This window comes from Martes martes (genome assembly GCF_963455335.1).
Source record: "Martes martes genome assembly, chromosome: 9".
In the NCBI taxonomy this organism is placed as follows: Eukaryota; Metazoa; Chordata; class Mammalia; order Carnivora; family Mustelidae; genus Martes; species Martes martes.
In genome coordinates, this window is record NC_137896.1 from 111130129 (window position 1) to 111151750 (window position 21622).

Genomic DNA, 21622 nt, shown 5'->3' on the forward strand with positions numbered 1-21622 from the left:
CCATTTATTGAAGAGACTGTCTTTTTCCATTGGATCTTTTTTCCTGATTTGTCAAAGATTAATTGACCATAGAGCTGAAGGTCCATTTCTGGGGTCTCTGTTTTGTTCTTTTGGTCTATGTGTCTGTTTTTGTGCCAGTACCATGCTATCTTGATGATCACAGCTTTGTGATCATCTTGAAGCTTGAAGTCAGACAACATTATGTGCCCAGCTTTGTTTTTCTTTTTCATCCTTCCCTTGGTGATTTATTGTCTTTTCTGGTTCTATACAAATTTTAGCATTGTTTGTTCCAGCTCTTTGAAAAATGCCAATAATATTTTAATAGGGATGACATTGGAAGTGTAAATAGCTCTGGGGAGGATAGATATTTTAACAATGTTTATTCTTCCAATCCATGAACATGGAAGATTTTTCTATCTTTTTGTGTCTCCCTCAGTTTCTTTCATAAGTGTTCTGCGGTTTCTAGAGTATAGGTCTTTTACCTCTTCAGTTAGGTTTATTCCTCAGTATCTTATAGTATTTGTTGCTATTGTGAGTGGTATTGATTCCTTAATTTCTCTTCTACAGTTACATTGTTGGTCTATAGAAAAGCAACTAATTTCTATGTGTTGATTTTGTATCCTGCCACATTGCTAAATTGTTGTGTGAGTTCTAGTAATTCAGGGAAGGGGTCTTTTGGGTTTTCCACATAAAGTATCATGTCATCTGTGAAGAGGGAGAGTTTGACTTCTTCACCAATTTGGATGCCTTTTATTTCTCTTTGTTGTGTGATTGCTGAGGCTAGGACCTCTAGTACTATGTTGAACGATGGTGATAAGTGTGGGCATCCCTCTCATGTTCCTGATCTTAAGGGAAAAGTTTCAGCTGAAACTTTTCCCTATTGATAATGATATTCACTGTGGGATTTTCATAGATGGTTTTTATGATATTGAGAAATGTTCCCTCTATCCCTATACTCTGAAGAGTTTTAATCAGGAACAGCTGTTGTATTTTGTCAAATGGTTTTTCTTCATCAATTGAGAGGATCATATGGTTCTTGTCTTTTCTTTTATTGATGTGCTCTACCAAGTTGACTGATTTGTGACTGTTGAACCACCCTTGCATCCCAAGCATAAAACCCACTTGGTTGTGGTGAATAATCCTTTTAATGTACTGTTGGATCCTATTAGCTGGGATCTTATTGAGTATTTTTGCATCCATGTTCATCACAGATATTGATTTGTTAATTCTCCTTTTTGATGGGGTCTTTGCCTGGTTTTGGGATCAAGATAACACTGGCCTCATAGAAGGAGTTTGGAAATTTTCCTTCTGTTTCTATTTTTTGAAACACCTTCTGTAAGGTAGGTATTATTTCTTCTTTAAATGCTTGGAAGAATTCCCATGGGAAGCCCTCTGTCCCTGGACTTTTGTTTTTTGGAAAGTTTTAAATTATTGCTTCAGTTTTGTTACTGTTTATTGGTCTATTCAGATTGTCTATTTCTTCCTGTTTCAGTCTTGGTAGTTTGTAAGTTTCCAGGAGGGCATCCATTTCTCCCAGGTTGCTTAATTTGTTGAAATACAGTTGCTGGTAATAATTGTTAATAATTGTTTCTATTTCCTTTCCCGTGTTAGTTTTGATCTCTCCCTTTTCATTCATGATTTTATTAATTTGGGTTCTTTTCCTTTGGATAAGTCTGGCCAGTGGTTTATTGGTCTTATTAATTCTTTCAAAGAACCAGCTTCAAGTTTTGTTGATCTGTTCTGCTTTTTTAAAATTTCTATTTCATTGATCTCTGCTCTAATCTTTATTATTTCTCTTCTTTTACTTGATTTAGGGTTTATTTGCCGTTCTTTCTCCAGCTCCTTTAGGTGTGGGGTTAGCTTGTGCATTTGGGATTTTTCTACTTTTTGGAGAAAGGTCTGGATGGCTATGTAATTCCCCCTTAGGAGCACCTTTGCAGTATCCCATAGGTTTTGGACAAATGTCTTTTCATTCTCATTGGCTTCTATGAATTGTTTAAGTTCTTCATTGATTTCCTAATTGACACATTTATTCTTTAGCTGGATGCTCTTTAACTTCCACGTGTTTTAATTCCTTCCAGATTTTTTCTTGTGATTGAGTACCCACCATTTGCATCAACATGGATGGAACTGGAGGGGATTATGTTAAGTGAAGTAAGTCAAACAGAGAACATAAGCAATAGCATGGAGGACCATAGGGGAAGGGAGAGAAATCCAAAGGAGGAGAAATCAGAGACGGAGATGAACCATGAGAAACTATGGACCCTGAGAAACAATCTGGGGGTTTCAGAGGGGAGGAGGGTAGGGTAGGGGGTAACAGGGTAATAGGTATTGATGAGGGGATGTGCTGTGATGAGCACTGGGTGTTATACTTAACTAATGAATCACTGAACAGTGCATCAGGGACTAATTATGTAGTATACAGTGGCTAACTGAACATAATAAAAAGAAAAAGAAAAGAGAAAGGGATGAAAGAAGGAGAGGAAATGGAGGCAGGGATATTAAAGACAACTCTGTGTAACTTTGTTATACAAGAAGTGCAAAGAAGTTGGGCAACAGTGAGAAGGACCTTAGGGTCTTTGAATAAATAGAATGTGTGTATGATGGGGATCTAAACAAGAAATTTTTATTTCCTAAGATTTGGGGGCTCCAACTTCTATTTGAACTGTAAGAACACTAAAAATGTACATGTGGGACATAATATGATAGATAAGATGTGGTCAGTCTCTCTGCTCCTGCTTTCTTACCTGGAGTACAGAGAGGACAGTGGGAGCAAGGCTTACTGGGAAGCATAAATGTGCAACTGAGTTTGAGGAAAAATATGCTCTTTATAAGCCATCATAGTCCACAGAACGACTCTTTATTCCTCTGTTTCCCAGCTGGAGTTTCAGCAATTAGATATAGAAAGAAAAATGTTTGAATTTTAAAGAACAGAAAGTCAATAGAAATAAAACTTCATGGACAAAGCAGCCCCAGTTGCAGGCAGACCAAATACTGCTGATTACCAGCAAGAAAGCCTTCCTTGTAACAGATTTTATTTACCTTTTTTTGGCATTCCTGAGTATCAAAAGAGAAGTATTGCTACCCAATGATAATTAGCTATAGTTTTACTCACACCAAAATCACTCTAATATGGCTCTTGATAAAAACAAAATAATCTCTTCACTTAACTGGAAAAAATCTGTACAATTTTTGAGCAACCAAAAGTCACAGCAATACATTAACTGAATGACCCTAAATTGCTGCATTGTTCTGATGTTTATCTTGGACTCTGCATGAGTGGTTTTTCCTTGATCCCAATCGTATTAGAAGTAAAATGGATTGCAGTTTTGAATCTCCTCTTCCTTGGGGGGAAGAAAATTAATTGACAAGCAATTTAATAGTTGGTCCATTTTATAGATGGCCAGACTGAAGAATAAAGTAACTTGGTGCAAATGAAAAAAAAATTGAACGTTTTCAAATTATTTTGAGATTACTAGCATTTTTGAATGTGAAATAGAAATATTAATTTTCTATCAACAATACTGAAGTACCAACAATTCTTCACATGCCAAATAGTATTAAGCCAAGAAACTTGAGCTGTATTGATTATCTAGCATTTAATTAAATAGGGTAAACTTGAGGCCAAACTTGGAGATAGGGATGCTTGTTGTCACAAATCATCCCTCCTGCCCACCTTCCCAATGGACTCAGTGGAAGAGTAAATAAACATGATTCCCCTTATCCCATAAGTACAGCTTTTTGAGACTCACATATTATTATCATTCATTCATGCCCTGAAGTTCATTCATACTCTCCCTTCTATGTCCATTCTGAAAGTATAAATCTAATAAATAAAAGAGTAGAAAATTAGGGAGAATTAAGAGGGATAACATTCTATCTTGTGTATGTTAAAAAAGAAGTAAAGGTAACTGAGGAGGTTAAAAAGTTCTCATAAGCAAAGTCCAGTGGAGATTGTAGTTTTTAATGCCATCTAATCCTTCCCACCAAATTCAGCCCACTTTAACCTTGGACAGCCAAAGGACAAATGCATACTAGGCACAAGAAATTGGACTAGAACCAGTATATATCCACTAACCCTGTAGGTGCTAATTTAGTAAGAGAAATCAAGAAAATCCAATCATCAGTGAGTATAGCCAAGGGAAAACTATACATCCTGGTTGATAATTAGTCCAGGATAATTTAGCAGCAATAGAAATATTGTGGGATCTATGGAAAGAAAGCACTGTAGGGTAAGGGAAATATAAGATCATTTTGACAGCTTGGTAGAATAGCAGGACCTCACATTATTTATTTCAGGTATGAGCAAAAAAAAAAAAAATTACAGAAATATTTTGCTAGCTTTAAAATAGTGCCAGAAGACATTATGTTTATGGAAGAGGAGAAGAACATCAAAAAAGACAAAAAGGAATATAGGTGAGAAAATGATGGATTGCAATGAAATACAAAATAAAGGACTATACTTATAATCCACATTGGAGAGGTAAAGGAGTAGAAGTAACCTTTGTGGAGCATGCAGTCGTGGTTGGTATAATACACTGGAGAAACAATTCCAATTAAAAAATACAGAGATTAGGGGCGCCTGGGTGGCTCAGTGGGTTAAAGCCTCTGCCTTCGGCTCGGGTCATGATCCCAGGGCCCTGGGATCGAGCCCCGCATCGGGCTCGATCCCAGGGCCCTGGGATCGAGCCCCGCATCGGGCTCTCTGCTCGGCGGGGAGCCTGCTTCCCCTTCCTCTTTCTCTGCTTGCCTCTCTGACTACTTGTGATCTCTGTCTGTCAAATAAATGAATAAAATCTTTAAAAAAAAATACAGAAGTTAAAATGCTAATTCAACTGATATTAGAAATGAAGTAGTCATGTGTTGTTAATAGTAGCTAAAGTTTAATGGGGGATTACTGTATACCAAGGACTCTTCTTTGTACTTCTCATGTATTAAGATATTTATTCCTAGGGGTGCCTAGGTGGCTCAGTGGGTTAAAGCCTCTGTCTTCAGCTCAGGTCATGATACCAGAGTCCTGGGATCAAGCCCCACATCGGGCTCTCTGCTCGGCGGGGAGCCTGCTTCCCCCTCTCTCTCTGCCTGCCTCTCTGCCTACTTGTGATCTCTGTCTGTGAAATAAATAAATAAAATCTTTAAAAAAAAGATATTTATTCCTATAATCAGCCTATAGATTTAGCATTTTTCCCAGCCCATCTCACAGATAAGGTAAGATCAGAAAGTAAGGACTGTTCAGAAAAGAGAAAAGGATGGGAGCATGTCAAAGGAACATGAGTCAATCTGGAAGAGCTCCCAGTGGCCAAAACAGGACAGTTTGAGCAACAACATAATATTGGATCAAAATCTAAAGTATAAAATGTATATGTGTATATATATATATACACATATACATACATATATACGTATATATATGTATGTATACATATATACGCATATATATGTATATGTGTGTATATGTGTATATATATATGTGTGTGTATATGTATATGTATGTATATACATGAGTACATATGTTATAACCAAATTATGAAATAGGTATGTTAATGTAGGAGAAGAGACAAATATTTTTTATAGAAAAATTCCAAATTATTTATGTGTATTCTATGCCATCCCAAGGTGAAGGTTAACTTCCGTTTCTCCCTTCCCTCCCTGAATAGGGGCTGCACTTAGTGATTTACTTCTAAAGACTAGCATGTGGAAAGAGAAAACTACAGTGAAGGAATCTTGGCCATATAATCAAGGATAATATCATTAATGATAAATCATATCAATGATACATACCCCTAAAATAATAAGATGAAAGGAGCACTTTACTTCTATGGTACTCTTCTCCTAAATACATAATCCCGGCATAACCATGAGGAAAACATCACACAAAATCCAGATTGAGGAAATTCTACAGTCTACTTGCCAGGACTCCTCAAAACTGTCAAGAGAATAAAAAAAAGTAAGGAAAAACTGAGAAACTATCAGAGATTAGAGGGAACCTAAGAACCTATAATGACTAAATGAAATGTGGGATCCTAGCTTAAATCCAAGAACAGAAATATGCTAGTTGAACATCAAGTGAAATATGAATGCATTCTGGAGTTGGTTAGCAGTAATGTACCCGGTTGGCTTCTGAGGTGTGACACAACCATCATTATTAACATAGTAAGTCAACAATAAGGAAAACCAAGATGGGGTGTATGGGAGCTCTGTAATGTCTTTGCAATTTTTCTGTAAACCTAAAACTATTTCAAAATTAAAAGTTTACTTAAAAATACACAGTGATCAATTCTGTTTCCAGTATGATTGACCCTCCCCTAAATAATTATGAACTTACACCAAATTACTAAGGAGTAAAGACTATATTAAGGCATTGGAAAATGAGCAAATACAAGCAGATTTTAGCAGTGCTAACACTAAGAAAAAATGGATGACTCAGAGGATCACCCTGATTACAGGTTACAATTTTCAGCCTGAGGACCAGCCATAGACGCAGCATAGGATGGCTGACACTCCAAAGGAAAATCCTCAGTCATCTCTTTCTGCCCTTAAAGAAGCAAAAGATAGAATTCAGGAAACCACAACTGCCACAATGTAATGGGAGCAGGAGGATCCTGAAAAGGAGAGAGTTAGAAGGAAAGCCCCAAATTTGGTATATAAACTCTTCTGAAATTTCTGCATGAACCCTGAACCATTCACATGTGGGCAGACTCCAGCTAAGGGTAAAATAACTGAAGTGAGATTTCAGCTGACCCCAAAGAACAGAGTTTGAGTCCAACTAAGTTAATTAACTGCCTGCTAAAATGATAAAGTCTACATTTTTCTCAAGAATAATAGAGAATTAACCTCCTGGAGGGAGAGATACCTACATATATTATTAGAGATTATTCTGTAAAGATTCGACTCCCCCCCATTTAATCATTTATTTATCTGTTCATCTATTTATCTGTTCATCTATTTGATCTATATGTGTATTTTATACATTGAATATAATCCAGTACTATGCTACTTATTTTATTACTTAAATTTTCCCAGCTTTGCTTATTGGGACCTCTTTCAGGTTGGCTCCTAAGTCCCTTGACAGGCCCTCATACTTTTGTTTCTTACTTTGTGGCATGATGAGATGTTCCTCATTCTGCATTTTCCTTGCCCCAACCCTTTCACTGTGGGCTACATTCAGTAAGAATACCAGAATTCATGTAACCTGACACCCAATTTGAAAAAAATATATGGGGGGACGCCTGGGTGGCTCAGTTGGTTGAGCGGCTGCCTTCGGCTCAGGTCATGATCCCATCATCCTAGGATCGAGTCCCACATCGGGCCCCTTGCTCGGCAGGGAGCCTGCTTCTCCCTCTGCCTCCGTCTGCCAGTGCGCTCTCTCTCTCTCTCTTTCTGACAAATAAATAAATAAAATCTTTAAAAAAAAAAAAAAGAAAAAATATATGGGAATAGATATGTAATTATAACAAAAAAAAAAAAAAAAAACTTTGGGGGGCACCTGGGTGGCTCAGTGTGTTAAGCCTATGCCTTCAGCTCGGGTCATGGTCTCAGGGTCGTGGGACCCAGCCCCGCATCAGGCTCTCTGCTCAGCGGAGAGCCTGCTTCCCTCTCTGTCTCTGCCTGCCTCTCTGCCTACTTGTGATCTCTCTCTCTGTCAAATAAATAAATTTATCTTTAAAAAAACAAAACAAAACAAACAAAACAAAACAAAAAAAACTTTGGGAAAATGCTGCCGAGGGCGATTGTGGAGAAGAAGTAGATCATTGGAAGCAAGGAGACTTATTCTATCTAGGACCTGAATATATTGTAAATCTATAGGAAGTAAAGTTACACTATTAGTATTTATATTCAAGATAAACAACTACAGCAATTTAAAATAATATATAATATAAAGCTTTGAAATTCATAAATTTAAGGGAATTTAATATAAGCACTGCGTATAATGTTAGTATAGAAAAGATGAATTAGTCAATAAGTCATAGTATGAAAATTGCTTCTCCATAGAAGAGGTTAAATTATCTTATTATCCTAAACTTTCATAAAAAATAAATTCCACATGTAAAACAACTTTAAGATATAATGATAAAAACAAACCAAACATTAATATGAAAACCCTAAATAAAATGTATTTAGAAAAAAAATGAATATATAGGAGTCCCTATGCTCATGGACTTTATGCAAGGAAAAAAACTTCTAAAGGAGAATAAAAAGTAAAATACATGAAGGATGAGAATAAATAAATTTAACTATTTAAATATCTGGAACATCTGTGCAATATGTAAAAGAGGACATATTAGAAGAAAATACCTAAAACATATATCAGATGAATGATTGGTATTCAAAGTTTTACTGAAAGAAAATAATCCACTTTAAAAATAGACAAAGTGGGGGCACCTGGGTGGCTCAGTGGGTTAAAGCCTCTGCCTTCGGCTCAGGTCATGATCCCAGGGTCCTGGGATCCAGCCCCACATCACGCTATCTGCTCAGCGGGGAGTCTGCTCTCCCCCCCACCCCCTCTGCCTCCTCTCTGCCTACTTGTGATCTCTGTCAAATAAATAAAATCTTTAAAAAAAATAGACAAAGTGTATGAATAAGCAATTCAGACAAGAAAATGCAAATTGACAATGAAAATGTGACTGAAATTTCATAGTAATCAGAATCATGCTAATCATTACATCAGTGAGATATTTTTCAATCCATCAGACTAGTAAAGGTTTTAGAGCCTCATAATGCCAGCATTGGCAAGGCTATGGGATACTGGTGGTGGTCTCTTTCACAGCTGGGGTTATATAGCAAATTCGGATGCAATTTGGAAGATTTTAATAACCTTAGAAATGAATATATCCTATGACTAGTAAAGCTATTTCTTAATATCTATTCTAGAGCCAATGCACAGGAACCATGAACAAGAAAGTTAATTTTTAGTGTCATTTAATATGGTAAAATATTCAAAACCTAAAAATAGGAGAATGGCTCAATAAACTCTAGTGGGATTATGGGCAACTCTAAGCAATAAAAAAGACTTACATGTACCAACAAGGAAAGATTTCCAAAACATATTCTTGGAAAAAAAGGTTTCAGAAAAAGCATGTATAATGTACATAAGATGTAAATAATCACATTGATAGAAATATATTCTATGGCTATATGTGTAAATACATAGAAAGCACATAGAAATAAAGTATGTTAAGCCTACATAGCTTTTTAAGGATTTGAGAGAGAAATTTGGAAGAGAGTGAGGACTTGATTCTTATCTGACAAACTTTTAGATTTTTATAAGGAAATATATTAACATACTTCTAAAATTAAAACTAATTTGAAATGATCACAGAAGAATAAACCCCATTTAATCCAAAAAATCCGTATATTAAATGGCATAATTTGGTTAACATATGTAGCACAGAACCTGGTTGACGGGAGTATATAATAGTTGCACATGGCACATATGGGGTAGTATATGTGTATGATTGCATATGATAGTAGGCAAATGATGGTTGAAAGATATGTTGCAAAAACATGAACAATGTTTCAGCCTTTGTTTCAGAAAAATCAAAACAAAGCCCTTAAATATCTAAGCATGGAAGATACACTTCTAATAGTAAAGAAAAATGTTTCTCTAAAACAAAATTATCACATAATTCTTAAAATCATCTCTACAAAAATCAGAGCAAGATAAAGATTCCCTATATTCACTATAATTGTATACCATTGTTCAAAAAATCTGGCCAATGCAATAAGAAAGAAATCAAATTGAAATAATAAAAAAAGATTGTAGTCACATAACCACTGGAGAAGAAGAGGCCCACATTTTATCTTTATCATTCAGTGTGATTTTTTTTTTTTTGAGTCAAAGAGAAATGGGCAGAATTACAGGTGTTGCTCTAAAATTGGATCTAACCCTGACCACTCCCATCTCAATTTGTTATGGACATCAATACCATCATCGATGATTTCTCTATAGAAAACAAAGACTGAAAGATCTCTGAGCTGCTGAATTGAATAATTCTATAAATGTCAAACCTCCATGGATGCACAAAAGAATCTGTAAACATCATATCACAGTTGAAAAAGTTCTGTGTGTTCCTGCCTCAGGTACCACTTGGATCCTACTGACTGTTGACAGTTGCCTTGAAATTCTTGTGTGTTTTTTTTCAACCTTACAATACACAATCAGAAAACAGCACATGTCTTGACATTTTTTTTTTTCTTTTACATAGCCCGATGCCTAACTGTATATCTGTCCCAACCTTGACTCGTTTGCAGACCATATTTGTGTAGATAGGAGTGAGTCCAAGGTCTCTGGCCTCAGTCCCATAATTTCTCTTTCTGTACTCAGAATGGATTCAGATTTCAGGAGCACTGATGTTTAAACTTTTTGGAGGGTCCTCTGTAAGAAAAATAATTTAAAATTACAGATACTAAATTTTGTATGTAAATGAGTGTGTATTTAGTATGAGAAAAGAAAGTGAACAAATTATAAATGTTGAAAAGCTGACAAAGACCACAAACATCACAAAGTAAAACAAAGTAATTATTAATTAGCTGCCTAGCACATTTCTATACTTCTGTCTGTATTTTGGGGTACATTAGAATGACCATGTTCTCATAGGGCAAAAATTATATAAATATTTCTCTAGAGAAAATCAACAGTAAATTCAGTCCTTCCTTTAGGGTGGCAAATGCAAATTAATTAATTAATGTTAATTAATTTAATTAATGTTATTAATATTTAATGATTAATAATTAAATTAAGTTGATTGATTAATAATTAAATTAATTTAAGCTACTTAATTAATTAATTTGAGGGGAGGGGGAAGGGAGATGGAGAGAGAGAATCTTAAGCAGGTTTCATGATCAGAGCAGAGCTCGATGCAGGGCTCAATCTCACCACCCTGAGTTCATGACCTGACTTGAAATCAAGAGTTGGCCACTCAACCAACTGAGCCACCCAGGTGCCCCTATCTTTTATACTACTAATTTAGAAAAGCATTTTTCAGCTTCATATTTGGTTATTGATAAGGCTATCCACATTACTTTCTTAGCAGTTTTTTACCTAGATAGTACTTCTTAGGGGTCAAGGAGCTTTCTGGAACTCTAACCCTTTGTCAGTTTGACAAGCCCCCATATTCCCTAATACAGCATCTAGTCCATGTTGGCCAAGAATTTTGGGTTGGAGTTAGATGCCCCTCCAGGAAGGGGGCAGAGTAGAGCCTAGTTCAGGTCTTATTTACATCATTGCCAAGCTGTAGCTGGTCCATAATTTATCATTTGGGGGGTGGAAGTGCAGTGAAGGAGAATCTCAAATCTACCTTAGACCTTGTATTTATAAGCACTGATTCAATTTAAAAGGCCTTGATATAAATAAATGCATGTTCACTATACAAAAATTTAAAGCATGGAAAATCAGAGAAACAGGATACTATTGCCTAGGGACAACCACAGTTAATATTTTCATTTATTTCCTTCCAGTTTTCTTTCTATCCATTTTACATAGTCATGAACACACTGAACAAATATTTATTATTTGGCTTTATTATTTGGCTTTATCACTTACCATTTTGTTATAAACTTGTTCCCAAGTCATTAAAATTCCCTAGTAAATATTTACCGGTCTCATAATATTTTATTAACTGAGTATACCATAATTTACCATTTCTTGATTGCTAGATATTTAAATCATCTTGTCACTGATATAAATAATGTTAGCCTATCATCTTTGTGCTTAAACATTTGTCTATCTATCTGTTATCTTCATTGCATGGACTTCTGGAAATAGAATTGCAGGTTTTAGAAATGGCACTATTTCCAAGGTCTTAGGTGCATATAGTCAAGAGTCTTCCCAATAATTCTTCACTCCCATCTTCAGTCTATAAAATTATCCATTTCAAAGCATCCTTTTCTGCACTCTTATTAATTAAGACACTTACTGATTTGAAAAATATAAAATGACTTTCTTTAAATGTATGGTACTTGATTTTTTCATGTGTTCCTCTGTCCCACTTTCAACTGTATATAACGTCTTCACTATAGTACCTTATTTTATGATCACCTAATCTCATACAGTAGATATTGTCAAATTGTACACTTTGCTATAGGCGTTCATTACTTAGGTGAATATTATATGAATATTATATCAATCCAGTCTTCCTTGCTTGTATTTTCAAAAAACAGGTTCATTCCTGCTAGTCCAATATTGATTAAAATATCACTACCGTAATTGACAACCACTTTTAATTAATTAATTAATTTGAGGGGATAGTTCTTAAATGTCATTGTCTGTTCCTTCTGTTTCTTTTTTTTTAAATTGAAGTATAGTTGATAAATAATGTTAAATTAGTTTCAGGTATACAACATAGTCATTCAACAGATCTGTGTATTATGCTCTGCTCACCCCAAGTATGATCACGGGTATTGTAATAGCACTTTGTAGTGACACTGTACAATTCCATTGACCAACACTTTTTATGTCAATGTCATTTTGAATGTTAGGTTTATAAATAACTAAGAAATGCAATGCCACCATTCAAAGCAAAGGAAAATTAAATGTAGAAATAGCATCTATCTATCTATCTATCTATCCATCTATGTATCTATCATCTCTATGTATAGCAATGCAATGTAGCACATGCTCCAAATGAATCACACACAGCAAATACAGATTTGGTAGGAGGATGTGGTCATTAAAGGCTTCTATGGCCTCATTCATTTTCACAGTAAGGAAAGTTGTGACTCTTGGAGAAAGGGTAGATCAGAGACTAAGGGAGAAATTGGAAGAAAAGAATAAGAGGAATGATTTGAGCAAATGCTTTCAGGTAGGTAAGTACCTGGCCTGTGTATGTAAGGAGAGGTGGGACTTACTGCACTGGAGCTGTAACTTCAGTTGTTTTCAAATTCTCTTCCTCAGACATCATATAGCGTATGCTCTCACCTATACCCCCACCCCTGCTGACTATAGCAAAAAGGAGGGGTATCCACAAGAGGCTTTGAAGGGTGCGTGCTCCCCCATGCCTCATTCTTCACCCTATTCACAGCAACTGTGTTCAGCTGTTTGCCCAAAGGAAACTCAAGTAAGATTTCGTGTGAACACAGGTGTGCTTTGTTTAAAGAAGTCTGAAAATCTCTGTTGAGGGGGCAGGAATATGGAAAGACGTATAGAGAAATATGTTGGTAAAAGAAATCCAGCAGAACATCACAGGATGTCAAACTCATTCTTGGGTAATAGGAGTTGGAATTAAAAGAAAGAGTATATAATAAGAGACATTAACATAGAAAATCCCAGATTTGATGGGAGAGAAGGAAAATTTAAAAAGGACCTCAAACTTTGCAGATTTGGAGATAAAGGGTAAAAATGATAAGAAAAAAATAAGAAAGAAAAGGAAGAATATTGATAGGACTCTCTTGTATAATTAAAAATGCTATGTTTGGATTTCCACAGCACGAATATATTAATTTGGAATTTATTAGTTTGAAGGAAATGTCAGGCTATTTAAATGGAATTGTTCAGCTGCAGCTAGGGATGTAGAGCTGCTGTTACATCCCTTCCAGGAGAGAGGTTTTCATAAATTTTTGTAAAGATGGTAATAGAAGCGTTTGGTGGATATGTCTTCTGCAAAAGAGAGATCAAGATGAAAAAGGGAGGATACGATGTATTGAGCCTTGAGATGCTTCCTTGCTGAACACCGAGAAATAAATAGATTCATTCAGATAATGGAGGCCATGATGGAGTCAACAGTGACCATCTCTCTGCCACCATCTCTGACCCATGTCCAGGCTTTCTTCCTTAAAAGCTGGGGTGGGAGAGGGTGCTTTAATTTTTCTGGGGTGGAAGAGGAAAGGCTAATTGCTTCAAATGCTCACTTCTAAATCTCACCTTTGCATTATAGCATTCTCATTACTCTTTCGAAACATTTCCTGTCTCATTCCCAGGAGGTCTGAATCCAGTCTGTCTCTTCGGCACTACGGAATTAATTGTTCGAATGTTCTACTTTAAGTAAGGACAATGTCTGTTAGCTCCTCTCTTGTGATTTGTGCCAGGGTAGATGCTGCCAAAGTGGCTGCTAGGCAGAGGTGAGCTTCCCACTTTAGCACTCCTGTGCATCTCTCTTTTGAAGAGGGTAACCCTCCCAATAGAGGAAAACACTTCCTTACTTGGAAACACATCTATGAACAATCAGAGAAGCTCATGAAGATCCATTTGTAGTGTATGATAGGGAAGTCAAGTTTACATATTCTGGATTTACTTAGATGCTTGTTTTTGATACATTCATTCTTTTATTCCATTTCCCTTCACTTCATTGCTCCCCTTAATCCTCACTGAATCCCGGTCCCAAATCATGCAAGAAATCTATTCTACCCAATCCAATCAAATCTCTCCACCATTTCCTGCTGCATTGTGTAATCGGTATCACATAGCTGAGTTCTTATTTCCCAAAGTTTATGGATCTTTACTGGCAGGAACTTTCTCTTAATCTCCCTTTACAGGCTTTCTAATGCCTAGCATAATTTTCTGCTTGTAGGATGTTCTTCACAAACACTTGTTGATTTATGCATTTATGTAAGGTGGGTTGAAATAGCAGTTAATTCAGAAAAAAAATTGAATACAAAGATTATTAGTAAAATACGAACTGGCTTTCTAAAAATCTTTGGAAATGTAAGTATGAAAAAATGCATGATAATGGTATGTTATTCTTTCTTCCTTTTATTTTAAAAACCACTCACCTAGGTCTGTGTTTCTTAGCACTTAGAGAAAAAACAGTAGTCTAGGGGATGAAAATCGTCTGACAGTTGCAAGAGCTTTAAGCCACCAGATACTGCCCTTGACAATCCTCTCCCTGTTCTCATCTCTTAAGGCCGCCCTTCCTCATTTTACGTCTCTAGCCTCCACTGTTCCGAGTCCTCCTTGTTCCTTTTCTGCTACACTGGGCTCCCAGCTGCTTGTTTCAGACTCTCTCTTGCCCGTGCCTACATCCTGGTTTATGGCTCCACCATTTGTTCTATGGTTCTATACCAATTTTTTTGATTCTGGATATCTGTCCTAACTTGAATTAAACCTGCCATTCTGTTTTTTTAAAAGCAAAGCCCAAACTTCTCTCATTGACTTAGTTGTACATATCATTTGGAAGGATTGTGACATTGCAAAATTATTGGATGGCGCTGTCACGAAGTTAATCTGTTTTTCTCTGCAAGGCAGATGAAAAAAATTAAAAAACATGACCACATGCAGCTAATTTAGCTATACTATTTCCTAAGTTTGATTGGCATAGTGTTGATGGCAGCAAGAAAAGCATCAACTGGAAAATTGATGATTTGATGCCATATATAGACATAGCATAAAATACCATAACTAAATTGATTCAGAATGAAAAAAAAAAAAAAGATTCCTAGCACTCTTCCTAAAGAGAAAAAAAAGTAGTTTTCTACCTTTTTCTTTTTATATTTTAAACTCATCAACATAAGACAAAACTTTACCTCTCTGAAAATAAACTTACTAGGATATTCAGTATAGTGTGATAGGAAGGGCAGGACCTTTGGCTTCAAAAGACCCAAATTGAACCTAAGCTCTGTCACATACCAGATGAGTGGCCTTAGGCAAGTCATTCATCTCTCTGAATTTCAGGGTGTTTATTAAATTCATTCTATAAAATGATCTGATATCATTTAACTTGTTTCAGTTTATCTGAGCGATGAGTAGGGGGGACAGAAATGAAAAGCAGTCTAACAAAATGCAGGCACTGTTTTTTTCTAGCCCTTCTAACTCAGTTTTCTAGCCCTTGTAACTCAGTCAGTGCTGCACCCTCTTCCCTCCTTTCCCATAATCACCTCCTCCCACTCCACTCTCCAGCTAATGCATTCAGGTGAATGATCATAAAACACAGAAACAGTATTCTTTAAAGTGCAAGTAAAAGTGTTAGTATACCTAGTGTACTGCTCTCAAAGTGTTGTATATGAATATACAGATATTTGTATTGAATATATGTAGTTGTATATGAATACACAGATATTTCTGTGACTTGTCCTGTATAACCAAGTGCCTGGACTAGCTTGTATACAAGCAGGCTAAGATAAGTTGTTTGTGAGATTCATGCTAGGTAAATAACCTGGGAGCCTGGTTCCTTAAAATATATTATCTGATCTCCAGGTCAGAATTGGGCTTCTGTTCTGGATGCCAAGAGCTACAAATCTTGCCTTACATTCCCTCCTGTGGCAGGCTGGGCTGGTCCCACAGAATGGAATCCGGGAGGGGAGGCAGACACACATAGCTCAGGCTTCTTGAAAATATAAAAACATGATAACATAGAAAAGCAGCTCACTCCAAACTACATGTAGGTGCACAAATGTTTCATTTCAAACCGTTATTTGCCCTATAAATATGGCCCTTATGGGGATGGTCAATAGGAAATCTTACCTGAGGGGAGGACACCCGGCCCAGGCCTCTCAGTCAGGACTCTAGCCTGGCTGTTGCCCCAGGGCTTCCCCAACTGATGAGGTTGGATGTTGTAAGTACCCGATTTGATGTGACTTGGCCTTATTCTCATTTATTGCCTACCATTACCTTCATCTGTGTGTAGATTCCTTTCCTCTTCTGTTTCTCTTAGGTTTTTGCAATAATAATGAAGTTTTCTTCCCTTTTGAAACCAAAACACAGCTGTTATGAATCTTTTGTTCAGAACACAGAGGTACTTAGGTGTACCTAAATCTTTTCTATCTTTGATTTCTCAAAATTTATATAACCTCACTCTTCTTCCTTTTCTGAAATGTAGACTTCCTGTCCTGCTCTAGATGAAAATTATTTTTGTAACTAAATTTGTTTATCTCTTACAATCAAATAAATGGGTGTATTTGGGTGTGTGGGGGGTGAGGTAACTAGGAGGTCTGAAAATGCCTTGTATCATTATACTCATCTCCCTCTAAATCTCACCCAAAGTCAGTATGCCTGTCTTACCATGCTGGATCTCTAGGTGAGGAAGAAGTTCTCCCCATAAGATCTTGATGGGGCTTCTGGTGGCTTAGTGACTCTCCAGTGTACAACCAACTAATAGTGGTAGAGCAAGTATGTGACACAAATAATAGTAGCTCTTTAAAAACAGGGAGAAAATGGGAGATATAATAGTCATCCATCTGTAGTAAGCCTGAAACTTGACTTGGCAGCTTTTGCAAAGACTTCACTCATCATGCCATTCTGTTCCCTGAGAAGATTTCCACTGGCCATGGTTTCCTATGGTCTTGACTGTACTCATCCTCTGAATGCTTTCCCCTGTCCATTATTTTTACTGCTCAAATTTGATGTGGGAAAGGAAGTTCATGACAATTGAGGGATACTTTCTTTAGTATATACTTCAGGCTAAAGCCTGTATCTTATTTTCATGCATTTCAATGAAATCAAGAAACATGCAGGGATACCCACTGTCTCCATTACTATTCATTATTGTACACTATTAGTTGGTTCAATTAGATAATAGAAGTCAATTAAGAATAGTTTTGAAGATCATAAGATAGTATACCTGGAGAACACCAAAGGAATACTCATAAAACAAATTCAAACAATCAAAGAATTCAATGAAATGAAGGGAAATAAAATTGACATACAAAAATCTATAGCCTTCATATAACCAAATAATAAACTATTTTATAGCTTAAGAAACACATTTTAAAAGAATTATGCAAAATCCTCATGAGGAAAATTTAAAAACACCCCTGAAAGGCATAAAATTAGACTTCAACAAATACCAAAAATGACTTTTTTCATGAACAATAAGTAAAATGAATAGGTGGGGCACCTGGGTGGTTCAGTTGGTTAAGTGTCCGACTCTTGATCTCAACTCATGATCTCAGGGTGGTGAGATCAAGTCCTGTGATGGGCTCTGTGCTACTTGAAGAGTCTGCTTGGGATTCTCTCTCTCCCTCTCCCCCTCCCCTCACACTGTTTCTCTTTCTCTAAATTAAAAAAAAAAAAAAAAAAACAGATTTATCAAAACATTAATATAGAGATTGACATGTAACCAACCCATCAGAGGCCCATAGTAATGGTAGATTGAGCTACCTGATTCTCTAGTGATTTCCTTTCTTCCTTCCCTCCTTCATCCCCCCTCCCATTCCTTCTTCTCCTGCTGCCCTCCCAGGCCTTCCTCCCCCCTCCCCTCCCCCCTTCCTTCCTCTCCTTCCTCCCCTCCCCCAGACCCCAGCGTCCCCCTCCCCTCCTCTTCCCCTTCTATCCCCCCTTCCTCTCCCCCCTCCCCTCCCCCTTCCCTCTCTCTCTCTCTTTTTAAAGATTTTATTTCTTTATTTGACAGAGAGAGAGCACAAACAGGGGAAGCAGCAGAGGGAGAGGGAAAAGCAGACTCCCCCTTGAATAGGGAGCCAGAAGCTGTGCTTGCAGAACCTACACACATAACCATCTGAGCCACCCAGGCACCCCATCCTCTCTTTCTTTTGTATTGAGATACATTTTCTTTAGATTTTGAAGAGTTACTAGAAGCAATTAAACCCCAAGAGTACGAAGACATTTTCTATCCTGGAACCTTTTAGTTCTTTCCTCAAATCACAGATTTTGTCTCATGTCTACTCAGTTTTAGGATCCTGTGTCTATACTGCATCTATATCTTTGTTTTACCATGTACTCTGCTTTGTGACTCAGCCTGATGCTGTCATATACTACACTCTCTCCAGAAAAAAAAAAAAAAAGACTTGTTGAATGAATATTCTTTTTTTTTTTTTTTTCCTTTTTGCTAAGTCACAGAGCAGAGTCAAAAGTTCACAGGATGCTGTCCTCCGTAAGATGCCCATCTGTGCTGGCTGATGATGAACTATCTAACGATAGGGTACAAGCGCTCTTCAGTGTATGTTAATATGAAATTAAACGATACAGCTGTTCAGAAATCCCTATGGCTTCAGTTACTTAGTAAATTACTGTTAAATCTATAATAACAAAAGTACAGGTGATTATTCAGTGTTCTTAGACTAAACAGTACTTGCACACCTACGCATACACATGTCACACGCACATACAGTTGCATGCACGCATGGATTTAAAAAGAAAGAAAAGAAAACTTTATATTGCCAATAATTACTTGTAGAAACTCAAAGTCTAAGATTTAATGTTTTAAATTTGTCAGCAGGTGCTCTGTTAATGCCGAACTGAACAATATTCTACAAAATCTTGCTGTGCCTTTGGAAAAAACCCAACAACAATAAAGGAAAGGAAAATTAACTATTAAGAAACTTTGTGCATATGTTATTTAGAACGTGAATCTTAGCATTTTTCTATTTTCTTTTCCTTGCCAAAGATTATACTTTATATCAAAGAAAGGACTGACTGACAACGTGGTAAGTGACATATGGTTTGTAAAGCTCCCCTGTGATTTTGCTCAGCTCTTAAAATGAGGAATTGAGGCCAGAATGCTGTGCTTAATAAAGTAATATTACCTATTTTTTTTAAAAAAGTAAAACATATTGAAAGTTAAAGTTTGAATTCCATAGCCTGTTATCATTTCAGGTACAAAGTAGCTATCCTCAACAAACTGAACTTTTTCTTTTTTTTTTTTTTCTGTTCTTAAAGTTCTTTTCCTTAAGAAGTATGTGATGGTTTTTATTCATTTTAGTTAGGATGCAAATAAAAGCAGTTTTCAGGGAAAATTCCCTCTAGAAATATTAGCTGTTGTTGAAGCCTTTTTATTTGTCTGTTTTGGCAGTACTTTAGGATTACTGGCAAGGAAAATGCTATCCACTGAAAAAGAGAATTGATTCATTCTATGGTATAATTTTTTTAGAGCAATTCCTAATTTATTGTCTTTGACATTGAGGATTCTTCCACTGGAAATGTCGCCAAATTAAGTACAAACAAACTGAGATAAATGAAATTTTATCACGGCATGATTATTTTGATGTCTTAGAAATAGATGGATCAGAATTAAAAAAATGAAAAATAAGTCATCGCCTCATTTTTGGCTGGTTGATACATTATCCCCTACCCAAATGATATGTATTGTGAAGTTGTCATTTTGGAAAAAATAGATTTTAACACTTGGGTTAGCACATAGGAACTCACAAAAGAGATGAATCTTATCCTTTGTGACACAGGTACCTTCATCCTTCCCACTGAGTGATGATTCATTTCCTCATCATTGTGCCTCATAGACAGCAGGTTTAGCTGTGACTCTGAGTTTGTGCGTACTAAATGCAGAAGTCTGTAGAATGCACACGTCTTTTTAGTGTCTTTCCCTGAATGACATTGTGTGTGAGGGTTAGGGTGGGTGGCTGGGGTCATAGTTCAGAAGAGTGCATTTAGGAATGACTGTATTGTGTTTGAAGTTTTCTTGTTGATGGGAAATAAAACCTGGGGAATGGGTGACAACTTGATAGTACTCCTTTTCCAAGAGATTAGAGAGGAGGAAAAATGTATCATTAAATTTTTTAGCTTACACTGAGAACAGAAATCAGAAAAAAGATTTGGTAGTTGGACTCATTCTCCCCCAGTTCAGTTCTCCCCTAGAAGCAGTTTTTGTATTTAAATAATCCCTTTCTTGATTGAAGCAATACTTGTAGCAACTCTATGGTTGTGGCTAAAAGGAAGTAAAAGAAGCAGTTCTATTTTCATGGGTCTTTGTGGGGTGAAAAAAGTGGAGGAAATAAAAGTAGCTATGTGGTGTATTATGAAAGATCCAGAAAAGGTGTTAAGTGTCATAAAGAGTTTGGAAGAAGAATGGAAGGGTAGTAAGACTTCCCAGCAAAATGCCAGCAATTCCAGTGGCTGCCACCAAGTGCCCAATGAAAGGGGGCAGGGCACAGAAAGACAGTAAAACAAGAGTATTTCATGATGGGAGAGTGGGAAAAGTTATTCATTGATACCATATTACCTGATTATGTGCTTAATAAATGAAAATCATTTGCTGGAATTTAAACTATTTTATTGATTAACCCCTAAATGTAAGGCTCATGAGAAATACATCAAAATGAGAGTTCCTTTGTTTTTAAAACTCAAGGAATAATTTAAGAATCTTTGTCATCAATAAAAGACAAAAACCTACTTATCACTTGTTTGACTTGATGCTTAGTCTTGCGAGTCTCAAGCATTTTTTAAAATCTCTTCATGAACTCTGTTTATGTGTGTGTTTATTCTTAACAGCACATAGGAATTTTTCACTGCTCTATCTTTCTATTTTACTTTCTTAGTCAAATCTCCTAAATTAGGAATTGATTACCCTTAAAGATACTTCATATTCTGCTCAAGTTCTCAAGAAATCAGAGACCACACATTATAACAAAGATTTTGGTTGGTTTTCTTCTTCCCTCCCTCCCTCTCTCCTGCTCTCTCTTTCTCTTTCTCTCTTTCTTTCTTTCTCTACTTATATTTAGGTTTGGAATAAGCCCAAATGAAATAAAACTTCAATTTTATGTTTTTATTTGACCAAACATTTAACTTTGAAACTCGTATTTCATGATTGGTTAGTGGGAAGAACAATTAGATAACATTTTAGGTAATGGGGACACAGCCACGAACAGAAATGATACATTCTTACCCTCAAGAAGCTTACATTTTAATTTAGGATACAGATAAGGAACACATGATTATATTAACAAAATCATTTCCAATGTTATATCTGTTAGGGAGAAAAATGAACAACAACAACAAAAAAAA